We start from the raw sequence: 17994 nt of genomic DNA, 5'->3' as shown, positions 1-17994 counted from the left end.
GATATTCATACAAGTGTTTCTCTTTTCTCCAAAGGTCTCTTTAATTTTCTTGTAGGCAGTATCTATCTTACCCCCAGTGAGATAAGCCTCTATATCCTTACATTTGTCCTCTAGCCATGCCTGCTTAGCCATTTTGCACTTCCTGTCGATCTAATTCTTGAGACGTTTGTATTCCTTTTTGCTTGCTTCATTTACTGCATTTTTATATTTTCTCCTTTAATCAATTAAATTCAATATTTCTTCTGTCACCCAAGGTTTTCTACTAGCCCTCGTTCTTTTACCTACTTGATCCTCTGTTGCCTTCACTATTTCATCCCTCAAAGCTACCCATTCTTCTTCTATTGTATTTCTTTCCCCCATTCTTGTCAATTGTTCCCTTACGCTCTCCCTGAAACTCTGTACAACCTGTTGTTTAGTCAGTTATCCAGGTCCTATCTCCTTAAACTCCCACCTTTTTGCAGTTTCTTCAGTTTTAATCTACAGTTCATAACCAATAGATTTTGGTCAGAGTCCACATCTGCCCCTAGAAATGTCTTACAATTTAAAACCTGGTTCCTAAATCTCTGTCTTACCTTTATATAATCTATCTGAAATCTGTCAGTGTCTCCAGGCTTCTTCCATGTATACAACCTTCTTTTATGATTCTTGAACGAAGAGTTAGCTATGATTAAGTTGTGCTCTGTGCAAAATTCCACCAGGCGGCTTCCCCTTTCATTTCTTACCCCCAGTCCATACTCACCTACTACGTTTCCTTCTGTTCCTTTTCCTACTATCGAATTCCAGTCACCAATGACTTTTAAATTTTCGTCTCCCTTCACTATCTGAATAATTTCTTTTGTCTCGTCATACATATCATCAATTCCTTCATCATCTGCAGAGCTAGTTGGCATATAGACTTGTACTACTGTCGTAGGCATTGGCTTCGTGTCTATCTTGGCCACAACAATGCGTTCGCTGTGCTTACCCGCGTTCCTATGTTCCTATTCATTATTAAACCCACTCCTGCATTACCCCTATTTGATTTTGTAACCCTGTATTCACCTGACCAAAAGTCTTGTTCCTCCTGCCACCGAACTTCACTAATTCCCACTATATCCAACTTTAACCTATTCATTTCCCTTTTTAAGTTATCTAACCTACCTGCCCGGTTAAGGGATCTGACATTCCACGCTCCGATCCGTAGTCCGCCAGTTTTCTTTCTCCTGATAACGACGTTCTCCTGAGTAGACCCGCCCGGGGATCCGAATGGGGGACTATTTTACCTCCGGAATATTTTACCCAAGAGGACGCCATCATCATTTAACCATACAGTAAAGCTGCATGCCCTCGGGAAAAATTACGGCCGTAGTTTCCCCTTGCTTTCAGGCGTTCGCAGTACCAGTACAGCAAGGCCGTTTTGGTTAGTGTTACAAAGACAGATCATCCAGACTGTTGCCCCTGCAACTACTGAAAAGGGTGCTACCCCTCTTCAGGAACCATACGTTTGTCTGGCCCCTCAACAGATACCCCGTCGTTGTGGTTGCACCTACTGTACGGCTATCTGTATCGCTGAGGCACCCAAGCCTCCCCACCAACGTCAAGGTCTATGGTTCATGGGGGGGGGGAGGGGCATTCCTCATATATTATTAGTCGCAAACATCACGCATAAATACCACAATATATGCATTCCTCATATATGCATTCCTGATACACACGATTTCAGTGTTACAGTAGAACTAGTTGACCCTACCGGGAATGATGTAGGGTTTTCTGGATATTCATGATATCCCATAACGACCAATCATTTGGACTGATTCTATGTGCCACAAGGTGTTATAAGGTATTTCTGATGTCTTCTTTCCAATACAACGAATCGATAACGGCTGCAAGAGCTTTTCGTGAAAGATTCTGCATCTGAAACGTTCAGACTAAGACGGCTAAGGACCACTACCGCCCGATATTTGAATGAGATCCTGTTTCCTGTTGTAATGGTCACGTCTCTACGTACACCAGACTGCAGTTCAGTGGAGGGCAGATGTTACCACTGAAGCGCATCAAAGTGACAGCATGTTTACGGGGTGTAAAGAGTGAAGTTGCCGGAATTTTTGTATGTTCATCCGTAACACGATCACACATCAGTGTGTAGGTCAGTTTTACTCTGCGTCCAATAGTCTTGACAGAAGCATGTCATTTACTTCACGAGCTGATGTATTCTACAGGATCGTATCTGGGCCGTAAAGTGAGCGAGGCGGAGATTAACCGTTTCGTTTCCTCGCGTTAACATCTCAGTAACCGCTCCCTACCTCCCACCCCCCACCCCCGTCGAGGGCCAATAACCTTGCAGAATGCAAGCAAACATACCTCCGGCATAATGGAGGAATACACCTTCGCAGAATTAGCCAACATGCACTTAATTTATGGAGAAGCTAGAAAATCTGCGGTAAGGGCAACGGAGATCTAGCGTCTCAATTTCCCAACTCGTCCTCTTCCGAACTAGTGAACCTTCGTTGAAGTGCACCAACGACTACGAGACATGGCATCACTTCGCCCTCGATGCGAGGGTTGTTGGCCAGAATGTGATGGTACTTTATTAATACTTGAGGAGGAAAATCTGTGCATAGTTGAAGGAAAACTCAAGGCAAATAAGTACAAGAAGCTTGGTACGTCAGATGGAAACATCTCATGTGACTATATTTGGCACGTTGCATGAAGAATTACTACAATGTTATCACCATATATTTCAGCACCTTCACGAAGTGGACTACCAACGGAGATCTACACTCTGCATCTAGCTCTTGGGACAGTATGGAAACAACACAGAGTTTCTTCGGAAAGCACTAGCGACAGATGAATCCAAGTTCACTCGCGAATGTGGCGTGAATATGCATAATTTTCACACCTGGGCAGATGAAAACTTTCAAGCCATTCGACAGGGCGGATTTAAAGCCAGATCTGCTGTAAATATGTGGGCCAGGATCTTCGGAGATAAGCTGCTTCATTGCCAGAGTTTCTGGGTGATATTTCACCTCAAGAACGTCTCGAGATATGGTTTAAGCACGATTGGGCATGCCAGTAGAATGCTGCGTCGGAACTTAGATCGCCAGTCTTCTAACAGATGGTTTAACCGGGGAAGACGTGTGTTGGCCACCCAGATCCCCGAAGTAAATCCACTGGATTTTTATTTCTGGCGCAGTATGGAGACGGGTCACAGTATCTTGGTATCGTCGCTTACAAGCCTGCCGTGCAGCTGATGGAGACTTAAAAAGAACATCTGCCGTGAAGGACGTGACAGGAATCAGGGTTCTTATTCTCTTACGGAAGCTCATAACAGCCGTAATTTCGTGTGTCCTGATTATCTTGTAAGGTACAGAATGTGGGAATATTCTTTTGTTTTGAATTGCACATGAAGTTTTGTGTTATGTACCAAGTATTCCTATTTTCCGTTTGTTGTTTATCATGATGCAGCAGTGTTATGCACATTAAAAGAAACAATTGAAGGATAAGCTTTAAATCCTCAATTAAACGTTTTTACACTTATGTGCTCAGTTTTACCTTTGTTTGTGGCACTCGTCACTGTACACAAGACAAATTATTGACGAACGATCGATATTTCACACTAAGCATTTGTTTATCAGTAGTAATGCTTATTGTGGTACGTAATAACCCTGACAGATATGTCCTTTTCTTGTTAGTTGGGAGAGAGTTACCTCAACAATTGTCATCGATAGGAGTGCCTCAAAGTTTTATCCCTCTCAATAGCTTCTCAATTGGTGTCGGGGAAAATAGACATTAATGGCTTGTCTGTGCCATGTGCAGGTGAAGTTACTACCCAAACGTCAAAAGTACGACTTGTAATAGCTATACAGGGTGTTTCAAAATGAATATACTGGTTGTAAGGCTTTGTAGCACATTTTACATTCACTTTACAATCGTAAATAATACACCAAATGAAAGAGAAAACAAACAGTTTTTCTTATAATTATTCAATGTGAACAGCGACCACACATCGAGCCGATAGGCGAGTACTTCCGAAACTTTGATCAATGTGTCAGGAGTAACTGTTGCAATAACACTGTTGCTAAAGACGTATAGATCAACTGGTATCTGAGGCACATACACATGATCGCGTCAGATAGTGTGTAAACGTGGTCATGCATAAAACACTGTGTCAGCCGGCCCCTTGCGCCCAGTCCACCGGTCGGAAACCACGTCGTTTAATCTGTCGCGTACTGAGTTATTCAAGTGAGGCGGCGCACCATCTTGCTCCCAAATAAAGATGTGTTGTTCAGCTTCCCATTGAGGCACGACCCATAGCTGTAGAACATCAAGATAAGAAACATCAGTTAAGAAAGGCCCATAAACTTTCCGTGGAGATATTTCTTAGGGCTAAGCGTGAAGGACCCGCACTCGTTGTACACCTTTTTCTGTCATTCCTTGTCATTCCATACTCTTCCCATTGCGCACAGGTATACAAACAAAACTGTTTGATTTGCTCTTTCATTTGGTGTATTATTTACAATAGTAAGTTATACGTAATAAATGCTACGCCTTAAAACCGGTATGTTCATTTTGAAACTCTGTCTGCAAACGACGTAAATAGAGATGTAATGTTTTTACACCCTGTAGCCTCTACTGAGGAGCCAAAACATTACGAACATCTGCTTAATAGCGTGTTAACCCACATTTGTAACGCAACACAGCAGTACTTGTGAGTGGCATGGATTCACAGTGTCATTGGTATCTTTCCATGGTTATGGGGCAACAGATGCTTATGCAAAGGTCCTGCGATTCCCGTAAATAACGGGTCGATGGTTTGTGAGCGTGGAGCCGGTGCTCATAGTGTCCCTAGATGTCTCCTATAGGGGTTCAGATCAGACAAAATCGGTGACCCGACACATCAACAAGAGTTCGCTACGACGATCTGCAAACAATGATAAGGATATTTATAGTAGTAGTAGACACAGATTCGGGGAAGACATCTAGTATAAAGGGATGCATGTCTTCACCAATCATGTTCACGTTGTAACAGCTGCAGTGCTGCCTTCAGTTACTAACACTGGCCCCATGGAAGCGCCGGTGTATGACACCTGAGCAAAACACTCCACGACCAGCCGGCGTCTGTAGCGCGGCACATGTTCGGAGCAGCAGTTCGCCTGGATGATCCGTCCGACCAGTCGACACGTTTCCATGGACCCACCACTCAGTCTCGATGATCGAGTGAGCACTGACGTCGTAATTAATGATGTCTTTGGGTCAATGCGAGAACACGTCGTCGAGATGCCTCAGGCCGCCACCAATCCTGCTTTACAGAGCAGTGAAACCTTCAAATGGCTCTGAGCACTATGGGACTTAACATATAAGGTCACCAGTCCCATAGACTTAGTACTAATTAAACCTAATTAAACTAAGGACATCACACACATCCATGCCCGAGGCAGGATTCGAACCTGCGACCGTAGCGGCGGCGCGGTTCCAGACTGAAGCGCCTAGAACCGCTCGACCACAACGGCCGACGGGGAACCCTTCAACCATCAGTTTCTTTGATGAGGCGTATACATCCAACACCTTGTCGCGTACTACTGGATTCACTGTCTTTCAACCACTTTCCATAGATACACAAGGAAGTGGTACGGAGCAAGCGAATAGCATCCCGGTTCGGGATGGGGGCGGGACTTAAAAGTCTACCCATTGTCAGAGTCCGGACGGTATCACCTCTACAATGATTTCTTATTCGCATGTGATCCACTTACATACTTTGCTTTCCGTATCACCTGCCAGCAACACCACCAGGGGTATTTCAGTCTCGCAAATGGACAATGATCATAAAGCTTTCCCTCATCAGAGAGTCTTTATTTGTCGAGAAAGCGAACTCGGTTGCCATATAGAAACATCCATCAAACACGTGCCACTGAACGGTCTATTTTTGTGGTTTTATGAACCTTTCGGAGCATCGATAGAGAAGATTATTCGAAGATGTCATCGCCGAGGTGTACTACGAGGATGACGTAATTGTAAAAGAAACGCCTGGGGAAAGATCGCTCGTTTTACGACGGTATTATGCAGGTTTCTGGATGTACTGGGTGTCTGGGCCAGAGGTATACAAAAGCATTTGTTTATATTTGTGGTTCATAGCTTCATTTACCTAAGATTGTGTACAGGAACTCAAATATTTTTACGCATGTTAGTACAGTTAAATGTGGGCACCGTCTGTACCTCGACAAATGTCGAAAAGGTACTCAACTTTTCGCCACATGTTCATGAACATGACAGGCGTCTGCTGTGTCATATCTACAAGGTTTGCAACCCATGTCTTGTTAACAGTGTCAATGATAAAAATCCATGCACTGAAATCCAGCGGAGTCAGTTCGAGGGAGCGAGGGGACCAGACAATGAGACCGCTCTCCCATTCCGATCCAACACCCAGGAAACGTCTCATGGAGAGATGTGGTAACATCCTCATGAAATCGGGGGGGGGGGGGGGGGGGGGCACCATCCTGCTGGAAAATGACGTTGGGAGGCATCTACGGAACTACATAGTTCGCCAACATGCCGAAATATGTGTGCCCCGTCACTCTACATTCAGTTAAAGAACTTGATCAATCACATCATGTTCATATAAACCGAACCACACAAAATGGTTCAAATGGATCTGAGCACTGAGGGACTTAACTTCTGAGTTCATCAGTACCCTATAACTTAGAACTACTTAAACCTAACATAGGACATCCATGCCCGAGGCAGGATTCGAACCTGCGACCGTAGCGGTCGCGCGGTTCCAGACTGTAGCGCCTATAGCCGCTCGATCACCCCGGCCGGCAAACTGAATCACACATTAACTTTTGATGTGTCTCTTTCGTATTTAGTCATTTCTCCTGGAGCCTCACTTAACCATTTTTGATGATTACGTTGGTTAACTGTGCCACAGACATGGAAGTTAGATTCATCACTAAACAGCAGTGCATTGAGGTAGTCGTTGTTTTCGTCAACACGATGCAACATTTCAACAGCAGAATCACATCGTCTGCTGTGATCCTCAGTGTTAATGTGATGCGACAGTTGTAGCTCGTAAGCACCCAACCATCGATGTCTGTGCTTAGTCTCGTGCTCATCAAACGGGAGAAGGCTAGTTCCATACTAGCCTGTCTAGCAGTAGGCATACGCGGCTTTCTAAAGAATGTTTCGAACACACGTTCCACAGTCACTTCTTTCAATTGAGTTGTAGAATGTTGTCCAGTTTTTGAAATCAAACTTCCCGTCTCTCGAACAGTTTTGTCCCATTGATACACAGATTTACGTGTGGGAGGATCTACGCTTCATTCTCATCTTCCACACCCCGTAACACATGCTGTAGATCTTAACTCTGTTAACCATAGCATACGTAGCACATTTGGTCGTGGCATCCACATGTTGACTGTCAGGAGAATGTCTGCCTGCAAGGTCCCGGCGGAGGTTCGAGTCCTTCCTCGGGCATGGGTGTGTGTGTTTCTCCTTAGGATAATTTAGGTTAAGTAGTGTGTAAGCTCAGAGACTGATGACCTTAGCAGTTAAGTCCCATAAGATTTCACACACATTTGTACATTTTTCTGCCTGCAACGCACTAAATAGTTTTGATAATGCTTGTGTATGCGCCGTACGACTCAGCGCTGTTCATGAATTGGTGAAGATCACATCTTGGAGAGTGTCTGTACCGACTGCGTAATTATGGTGGTGGTGGTGGTTAATGTTTAACGTCCCGTCGACAACGAGGTCATTAGAGACGGAGCGCAAGCTCGGGTTAGGGAAGGATTGGGAAGGAAATCGGCCGTGCCCTTTCAAAGGAACCATCCCGGCATTTGCCTGAAACGATTTAGGGAAATCACGGAAAACCTAAATCAAGATGGCTGGAGACGGGATTGAACCGTCGTCCTCCCGAATGCGAGTCCAGTGTGCTAACCACTGCGCCACCTCGCTCCGTGCGTAATTATCCAACAGCATAAACTGTCTAGTTCATTTCATTATAAGCATTTGTTTGTGTTTTCCTCGCGCGCGGGCACTCTCTGTATACGTATGGAACGATGGAAGGAAGGCCTCTGCCACTTTGTTCCCCCATCCAGATTAGGTCTCTTAAAAGTTTTTAACTGCGTTATTTATTGTGGTAGTACACATTTTTTTATGATGGTGTTACCAGCATCATAGCCGTGAACACTGTTTGTCATCTATTTTTGGTGATCCGGTGGTCCTGCATCATGTACGCAGTGCAACGATTGCAACTTAAGTGGCACTTAGCAGTACGGCGGAGTCTCTAATTTGCAGGAGCCTCGGTTCCTTGCGTGCACGTCGTTTAAAGTGCAAAGCAGCCGACACAAAGGTGGAACGAACTGCTCCCTTCCCCTTTTCGGCAGGAAGTTAGTTCGTGCCCCTGCAGGAAGTTTAATTAACTCGCTCAGCTCAAAGACTCGTGTCACACATGACAGAGAGCCGAACGTACCTCCCATGATGGCTGTACCCATTTGGCGAGAAGCGTTCAATAAACTTGAAACTTCGCTCTCATCTGCTAGTTTCTTTAAAAAAAATCTTGTAAATTTTTAAACGAAAATATATGCAGTCAGTGGATCCAAATCGTCAGTCCATAAACTTAATGATGACACTGAAAGGCAGATATAAAAATTTAAATTCCTGAAACTGCTTCACCATTATAGATCCCCACACATTTCCCACAGACACAGAAAAGACAAGTACAGTAATAAGTAGTGTGGCAATGAACAACGGATAAAGCTGTTACTTAGAGGAAAGGCTGCTCCCCATGTATGTCACTATAAACTTCTCACTTCGATAGGTAAATAATAGACGGACTTTGTAAGGATGTGTGGAGCAGACCGAAATAAGGATATAGTTCTTAAATACCGAACCTCGTCGCAGCGAAAGGTAATGGGAAATTAAAACAATTCCACAAATACACGAAAACAGATAAGTAACTTTACCTAAAATATCGTGGTAACACAGCAAGTCAAAGGACAAAATAGTACATGGGACATGTGGATAAAACAATGAAAAATTAATTAAAGGGCAAGTTAGAAGGTTTCTCACATTACCAACAGAGATCAGCCCGTGATCTAAAATGGTTCAGTAAGATTGATTTAGAACGGAGAGTTGATTTAAATTCGTTTGATAGACTGTGAAAAGTTTAATAAGACAAAAAATGTTAATTGAGTTCATATTCCATATTTCAGGGTGAGAACTTCCATTTATTGTGTAAATATTTTAAATCGAAATGTGTTACTTAAATGGCTTGTTTCCTTTATCTTAGATAACAATTTTACACTTGGACTACTGGATACAGTTGCGGGAAACAAAATGTAGCAGTAAACTCAGAGCTCGAAAGGAGACATTATTACGTCAAACGATTTCAGAAAGGTACTGACAGTGTGCAATGTACATACGGCCGTTACACTGAGGCCTCATTAAGTGCTTGACTTTCCACATTTGCAGTATAAACTCATCCCCTATACCGTGGGTATAGAAGGTTTGCTCTTGCAGGGATTATTTTGTACAAAACCGCTTTCCTGCGTTTCAAAACAGCTTGTATGACTGGTCGGTTTACTGCAGAAAATATTTTACTCTCTTATAACATCGTCTCTACGTTAGCTAAAATGACAGTAAGAAGCTCTTGCACTTTCAACGGGACGGTACTGCCTGCGTTATAGCGACATGTTTATCTTTCAGTAACCATAACACCTCATACAGTTTCTCCGATATCGCATCCTCTAGCATGGCGGTTTTCACGTCCATTCCGACATGCAAACTGGAACAAGCAATCGTTGTCAGTATGGCTTCCCTGTTATTTAGCATGCTGTCGAAACATATTGCTACAAGACCCCACTGTGTTCCATTTTCAGTGTGGTCGATGATGTGCAGTATTTCTCTGATCACTCAGCCTCCAGTACAGAAAAGGGAACATAGCTGAACTTCAAAGATTTAATTATCCTTTTCACTACACGATAAAGTTCGTAAAGTACAGATACGCCTCACGCCAGAATTTCAAGTAACAAAGAACAAACTGAAAAGGAATAGATAACAGTAACGTTAAAATACATGTAGTTATCTGTTTATAAGAGATGCTGGAAGTGTTGGCCATGGATGTGATAACATTACAATTACTGTAATTGTACAGACGCGATGCTGTTAATTTCTATAGCAATGCGCCGTTTAAGAAGGTCTATTGTGCGAAGATGGTCAGGATACGCTTTGCTTTTTGGTGTGCTCCGTAAATAAAAATCATACCTTAAGCCGGAGATCCTTTGAGGCCAGAGGCCTCTCCTGAGAAGTCTGTTCAGAGAACACGTTGCTGATGTGGGGCATACGTTGGTTGAATGTGTGAGCTGTTGCTCCATCTTGTTGGAATACTGCATTGAGCTTGTCTGCGTCTTCTAATTGTGAACTCAAGATATCAGGCACCATTTAAGATGTAACTGAAAAATATTAGGCTAATAACGCGCGCGCCGGACAACGCACACCGAACACCTATCTCAGTGGAGAGATTCTTCATGTAGACTATGTGAGTTGTCCTGCGTCCAATTCTGCGAGCTTACATAACCTGATAAGGGAAACTGGGCCTCATCTGATACCGGGAGGACGACGGTTCAATCCCGCGTCCGACCGTCCTGATTTATGTTTTCCGTGATTTCCCTAAATCACTGCAGGCAAATGCCGGGATGGTTCCTCTGAAAGGGCACGGCCGACCTCCTTCCCCATCCTTCCCTAATCCGATGAGACCGATGACCTCGCTGTCTGGTCTCCTTCCCCAAATAACCCAACGCAACTGATATGAAGTATAGCAGGTGGTCCAAGTAACCGTTCACAGTTGATGTTAACAGGCAGTTGCAGTAATGAACTCTTCTTTCCTGATCCTCAAATTTTAACTCTTGCACCACACTCAACCCTACAGGCATTAACTTTCACATCTTTTAGTACACGATGACACGATGTAAGTGATACACCTACCTGCTGCCATGATCTCCTTACCGACTCGCGGGGACTTCTTGTAATGTTCAAGCGAATCCCGTCTGCAGTGTCAGGGATCCTCACAATCCATCTCTCTCTACACATTCTGAACGGATTTTACTGACCATTTCCTGCACAGATCTTAAACAGTGCTGGTCGTGTGGTGTTTCCTACCAAGATATTTTGCTTGAAACATCTCTTTACATTTCTTGACGGATACTAGCCATGGCGGATTAGCCGAGCGGTCTAAGGCGCTGCAGTCATAGACTTTGCGGCTGGTCCCGGCGGAGGTTCGAGTCCTCCCTCGGGCATGGGTGTGTGTGTTTGTCCTTAGAATTATTTAGGTTAAGTAGTGTCTAGGCTTAGGGACTGATGACCTTAGCAGTTAAGTCCCATAAGATTTCACACACATTTGAACAATTTGACGGATACTATCGTAATGTAACTCTCCACAGTGTCTATTCGCTGTTATAATACAAACTCCTCTTTTCTGTAACAACTCAGCAATACGAGCCTCTCCTAACAAACGGGGCACAAACATACAGCTGCAGTCAAATTTCCGATAAAATGCAGTGTATCAAACCTTCGAGACAGTGTTGCCACTTCACAAGCAATTCGATCAGAGATGATTGACCAGTACGTGAGGAGTACCTGTATTATGTGGGATATTTATGCTAATTGGATACAGTGAATCTAGCTTAATAGTCGGCGTTGACCAATTTTATTAGCCAGTCTCCTCCTTTCTCCTCTCTCTGTGCATCTCCTCTGCCCCCTTCTCTGTCCATCTCCTCTCCCTCCCCACTCCTCTCGCTGTTGATCTCCACTCCCCCTCCATATCTCTCTCTGTGCCGTACATAATACAATTTTGTAGGTACATTCTGCGGCTTATGTGAATACTGTCTGCTAAATGTTTCTGAAATATAGTTAGTATCACAGACGTAATAAATTCAATTATAACTCACGAAGCGGCAGTTCCTTACGCATCTCAGTGTTTATGACGTTATGAAGAAAAGTTTCTCGGTTTTCAAGCCGCGTCAATTTGAATCAAGTGCTCGAGCTTCCGATGGCTATCTCAGGCATTTTCATTGGGAGTGGAACCATCGACTTCCGGGGCTGGTACGGTTCTGCACTAATATAGCCACGACTGTGGCCTCTGGCACAATCAGAGAGGGCCGAAATGACGCGTGCGTGGAAGGCCAATTGGTCAGCTCGCAGCATCTCCGGCCGCCCGCGGGACCGAGTGACGTCGGGTGGCGCGAGAGCCGACGTCACGTTTCGAACTGCCGCCTCCGCCTCCCTACAAGCGTGAGTTATTTGTCATTATTTCTTTCTACCTCCAAAGCCCGCCCCCACGTCATATCTTCTGAACCATGTGCCATACAATGATATAATCTTGCGTGCATATTCAGTACTATATGTGAATTCTGTCTGCAAACTGTGTTGTGAATTTAGCAGTAAACATGTAATAAATTAAAACGACATGCCTGATTCGACAGTTTCACTGCGTGAACAACAAAAACGGAGCAAGCTGTAAACTTTTTTCTTTCATCATTTTATGGTGCTTTCAAGCAAGAAAAATTTTCATAAAGATCTAAAATTGTGTTTAAAGTTTTCATATAAGGGATAGTGCCTATAGTAGCTATACATTATACATCGTGTTCGTTGTGAAACTCATAGTGTGGAAGTGTGGATTAAATATACTTAAGTTTGTATAAGTACTGTATTCAATACTTTCAATTGTATCATGTTGCACACATCAAACAATAAAAACATTTTCAAAAATATCATACAGTTCAAAAGAAAAAGAGTAAATATGTTGTAAACTCCAGTCTTTTGCTGCACTATTTATTTATTTACTCTTTGTGATACAAGTTACACGACGATCTCTTTCGGGGTTTTGCTATTGTCAAGTGTACCTGTGAAGGTGGTGTAACATTGTTCCTTACGTCTATGTTAGTCTGTGTCTACATATGGCACATTATGGTTACCTCTTAGTTGGTATGATATATTCCATACTTACGCTCAAAGACGCCATATGCATCACCTCAGACATTAGCATAAGGTGCCATATGTAGACACAGACTGACAGAAACGTAAGAGATAATATTAAACCACCATTACAAGTACACTCGACAATAGCAAAACCCCGAAACTAGATCGTCGTGTACCTTCTATCACTTCATGTAAATAAATAAATAGTTCAGCAGAAAGCTTGTACTTGAAATAAAATATGTGGTTCTTCAGTCTCATGCAACCTATGGGCCCACTCTTTGGCCTCACTGCAAGGAGAGTAAAAGTTTTTCCTTCATTCGCCCACTATTGTTCAAATCAATAAGTATCTTGTACTAAACACTTTCTAAAGCAGCCTATGTTCTTCTCCGTAGTTCAAGCTATCTTCTTAACTATTTTCATCAAATCTATTCAGCGGCTTAGTAATTATAAATTTAAACATCACACATGATGTGGTAGTTTATCAAGCACCTCAGTGTTTATGATGTGATATATGCTGAATTACGTGCCGTACAGTGACATAATTTTGCAGGAATATTCAGGACTATATTTGAACGCTGTCTACAAAATGTGTCGCAAATACAGTTAGCGGTAAGAAAGTAATGAATTAAAAGTCAAGACTTATGTAAAAATTAACAGCGAAAATGTAGTAAGACAGAAATCTTTTTTCTTTCATCATTACGAGCAGGGAGGTGGGAGGTGTCAGAGAGTTGAAGTTTCTTACACGTTTGAATTTATATGTAAAGTTTGTTGCCAGTTACTAAGTTCTCTCGTTCTCAAATACTGGATCACTGTTTAGACTTAATATTCCAGAAGAGTTAGAAATTTTTAAACGCCTTTCTTTCAATGACGGTTGCTATCACGTAATTCAAAATTTTTAATGATATGAAGTCGTTAGTTCCAAATGCGTAAAGTTTAGTTCCTCTCTCTCCTTTTCATTTATTACATTGTAATCGCTTAGTACAAAAATGTACGTAATACATATTGCTACATTGTCCTGTGTAATTTTTCATTTTGTATAACAATGGCTGCTCATATTTTAGAGAAATATACATTTCTTGTTGAGATATTAGAAACAGAGATCTGTTTTCCATGGTAAAAACTTGCTATAGCTAAGATCACTCAAATTCTTCTTTATTTTGGACACCTATCTGCTATTTAAACATTTTTGATAAATTAGGTAGCTGTTATGTTTGATTGTTACTAGATGGCTCGACATGCTGTGATAACTTCGTCATGTGTGGCTCTTATTCTGATGCCACCTCCAGTAACCGTTATCTCTTGCAACCCTTAGCGGAGTGTTCCGTGCTACGCCCTGTAGCAAAAGTTTCACCTGCAGTTACTGGCTTCATGTAAGTTTCAGTGTCTTTAATTTTTTGTGTGTTTTTGATATTAAGTTCTTAATGTAGTATTTTACGATACGAGAGTATTGCTCTTAAATTCGTTCGTCAGTTACAACATGTGAGTACAGTCTTCCTATAAATCTATTAAGAATAGAAACTGCATACTTTTTTAATTTTCTCTATGTTAATGTTTATTTATAATCTTTTCCTGATGAAGACTTCCATAGTCGGTGTCGAAACTTAGTAAAGGTAAGATTTTGTTGCAACCGGGCGGCTGTTTCCGATCTCTCATACTGGACTAATAAAGTCTGGGTATTCGTGTTCCCTCATCTACAGTCCCCATTTACCTCGACCCCTACACCTTTGATAGGTAGGTGTTTGTTGCCTACAACCCGCAGCGATTCTTTCCGTACAGTAAGTGAAATGTGTAGTAAGTTTGGTTAATGTCGGTCCATTTATTTCTGAGGAGATGTGAAACAAACACATATACGTATATTACGTATATACTTTTTTATAATGTGTATGAATACTTTTTTTTTCGTTACCCGAATTTGGTCAAATATAGCCTTCACGGTGCCCCTAGATACGCTGAGGTTACCAGTTAAAACCCCATAAGCATCGGTTTAGTAATTTTGGTAAGTACGAGGGCTATTCCGAAAGTAAGGTCCGATCGGTCACGAAATGGAAACGACTATGAACATCCGATAAAGCTTTGCACAGATGTGTTGGGTAGTGTCTCTAGTATAACCCCAGTTAGCATCACGTCGCTCTTCTCATTTCTGAGCTCGCAGTGAGTGCGTAAAGATGTCTAGAAAATAGTGTCTGCCGCCAAGTACGGGGGGCCTGGTGAGAAATTTCCCCTGAAGCTATGCAGCTAACATTACATAACTGTCGTGCTGTTTCGTCTTCAAGACAATTCTCAGCCGCATTCTGCAGGGGCAATGAAGATGCTCCTGCATCGTTTTCAAATGGAAATGTGAGATTACCCACAATACAGCCCGTAATTGTCTCCCTCTGAGTTTCAGCTCAGGTCACATGAACCGCTGGTTATGAAGACAACATTTCGGCACAAGACAACGAGCCGTAGGCCAGCGTAGAGAATTGGCGGAGAGCACTGGCGGCTGCCTTCTATAGCGAGGGTATGGGAAAGTTGGTACAACGCTACGATACACGTCTAAGTCGGTTCGGCGACTATGGAGATAAGTAGCTGCAAGGTGTATCTAACTGTTGCAAATAAAACATTTTTGATTTTTACCGTGGTTTCCATTTCGCGACCTATCGGACCTTACTTTCGGAATAGCCCTCGTACATACAGAGAAGAAAGTTTTACTAGACAATTAATTCATGACTTTTTTGTGATATGGTTCTGATTAACTAAATCCTATTGGCCTCAAATTACTTAAGGAACCCCATGAAAACTCGTGTAGTGGTTTTGAAGGTTAGCTTCCTAGAAGACAAACAGATAGACACAACGATTTTTACAGATTTATTATTAGTGTAGATTGGGCACCGTGGCCCGAGCCATCAATCCAGACGTTCATAATCAATGAGAGCGAATGCTGCTGATGACCTCCAAGTGTCACCTCCAAGTGTATTATATATAGGTGACTCATAACTACGTCATATCTTCTATAAACCATCTCACGAGTATTTCGATTTTAACAGCGAAAGCGGTACATCTGTTGTGTACACTACCCTAGTAATATTTTCGTTAGCTTCTTCATCTGTGACTGTTACAGACTGAACACCAGACGAGAATATGGGCAACGGTACACCAGTCAGCTTAGGTGTGCAGGCGGCTCGATAGTGTAGGGCAGAGACTACTCCTTTAAACTTCTATTCGCTACTGCCTTTGTTTCTACTGGTTGTAGGACGTGTTTAATAAATTGTTGACGTACCTGACATTCGCTGAGATGCTGGCGCAGTCGCGTCGCCAGTAGATAATGGTACAGTAGATGTCTCGCAATATTTGCGTCAGATCCTGTACATTCATCTGCAGTTTATGTTCCATTTTGTTTTCAGACAATTCCATAAGGCCACATCGCTGCGGAAGATCTGATAAGTACGATGGTCTCTGACTTTACCGCAGATAAAGCTATATACTCGTACAATTAATCAACAAATGCGTGATTGAATCGAATGTTCTACCTCCAGCAACTTCTAGCTCTAGCGCTGCCTGTAAAGAGCGTTTCCACATGTAGGCGTGATTCGCTGCCCATAGCACACATCGGTGTCGTCGGTTGGAGAAATTTTAACAACTCAGTTAATCGTTAGACAGCCATTTAAAATAATGCCTTTTACAGTTAAATCAATTACATTGGTATTTCTACATCTTGAGATAGCACTATCAATACAAAACTGAAATTGTATTTCGTATATGCAAGCACGTCGAATGCAATCGCCTTTAGCTATGCATGCAAAATCTATTAAATGTTAGAAAATTTTAATGTGGTTCTCAAAATCGTTACATCTAACATAAAGCATCTAGTATAAGCAAAATGAATAATCTTTATTGGATTTACTGGAACTTGAGCTCTCCACGTTGAAACATACGAGTGTGCTGCGTCATAGTGAGGATCACTTTTACATGTATTAAACTCAGCAGCCTCTACTATAAAAATCACAGCCAGAAACACAGTTATACTTTTAAAGGCATTTAACAACACTGATACATTGTAGGAGTAATGTTAGCTAATGAAGTACCAGTAACGGTTTATAATCAAGAAATAAACATGAAGTAAAATATTCGAATTTGGTTTAGTTTTCAGGTTATGAACCAGTCATAATTATCAGAGTAATGAACGTATCACTAATAAAGTATATACTGCACTGCTGTTTTTTAGTAGATTCACTATCGTTTCATTTTGTATTTTAAACTAGTGACTTTGAGATTCAACCACACTTTAAGTCATAGAACTCCGGGTAAAACGTTTGAGAGCTGCTTACCAATACAAGTAATTAAAACATTAATCTATATTGACACTTGGCACTTGACACTTGAGAATGGTTGTACCTCCAAAACTACATGATAGTGAACAGTATGAAATAAAATGATGGATTTACCCTAATAATAAGAGCGAGCACTGCAAACTGATTTTACAAAGGAAATTTTTCGTGGCTGAGGATCCTGTTACAACTAAGACGTTATCAGAAAGATAATTACTACTGGACTTTTATAACAGGCAATTTATTACTATGACGAGAACGTAAAAAGTTCCACTGGAACGATAATTCATGCTAAACATTTACTGGACAGCAAGATTTAGAACGAATGAACTTGAATCCTTGAATGATTGTCTTTAAATAAAATGACTAGAGTTTGTTACAGTTCTAAAGAATCGGTTAAATAGTAACAATTTCAACAATGTTGTGATGTATAGATAGTGATAAAACCCGTCCTCCATTTCCTACTAAATTAGCCTTTCCGTTAGTTCTGATTGCTCCAATTTAATTACAGTAAATAAACGCCTTGTGTTACTAGGCTACCAGACAAAATCACATCCCTATTGACCATTGGTTTGACATAAAACAGGAAAACCACGGGAACCTAATTTTCAAGCAGCGTAGTGCACGTATTTCAGCTTTATCAGCCGATTTATTTCGGTTAATGTTGACGCTCAGGCCAGTATGTTAGGCTGACGTCAACCTACGTCAACAGTCATCGCATGCCAAGACGTGCAGT

The sequence above is a fragment of the Schistocerca nitens genome, chromosome 1 (assembly GCF_023898315.1).
Source record: "Schistocerca nitens isolate TAMUIC-IGC-003100 chromosome 1, iqSchNite1.1, whole genome shotgun sequence".
In the NCBI taxonomy this organism is placed as follows: Eukaryota; Metazoa; Arthropoda; class Insecta; order Orthoptera; family Acrididae; genus Schistocerca; species Schistocerca nitens.
Note: the sequence above shows the minus strand (reverse complement) of the source record.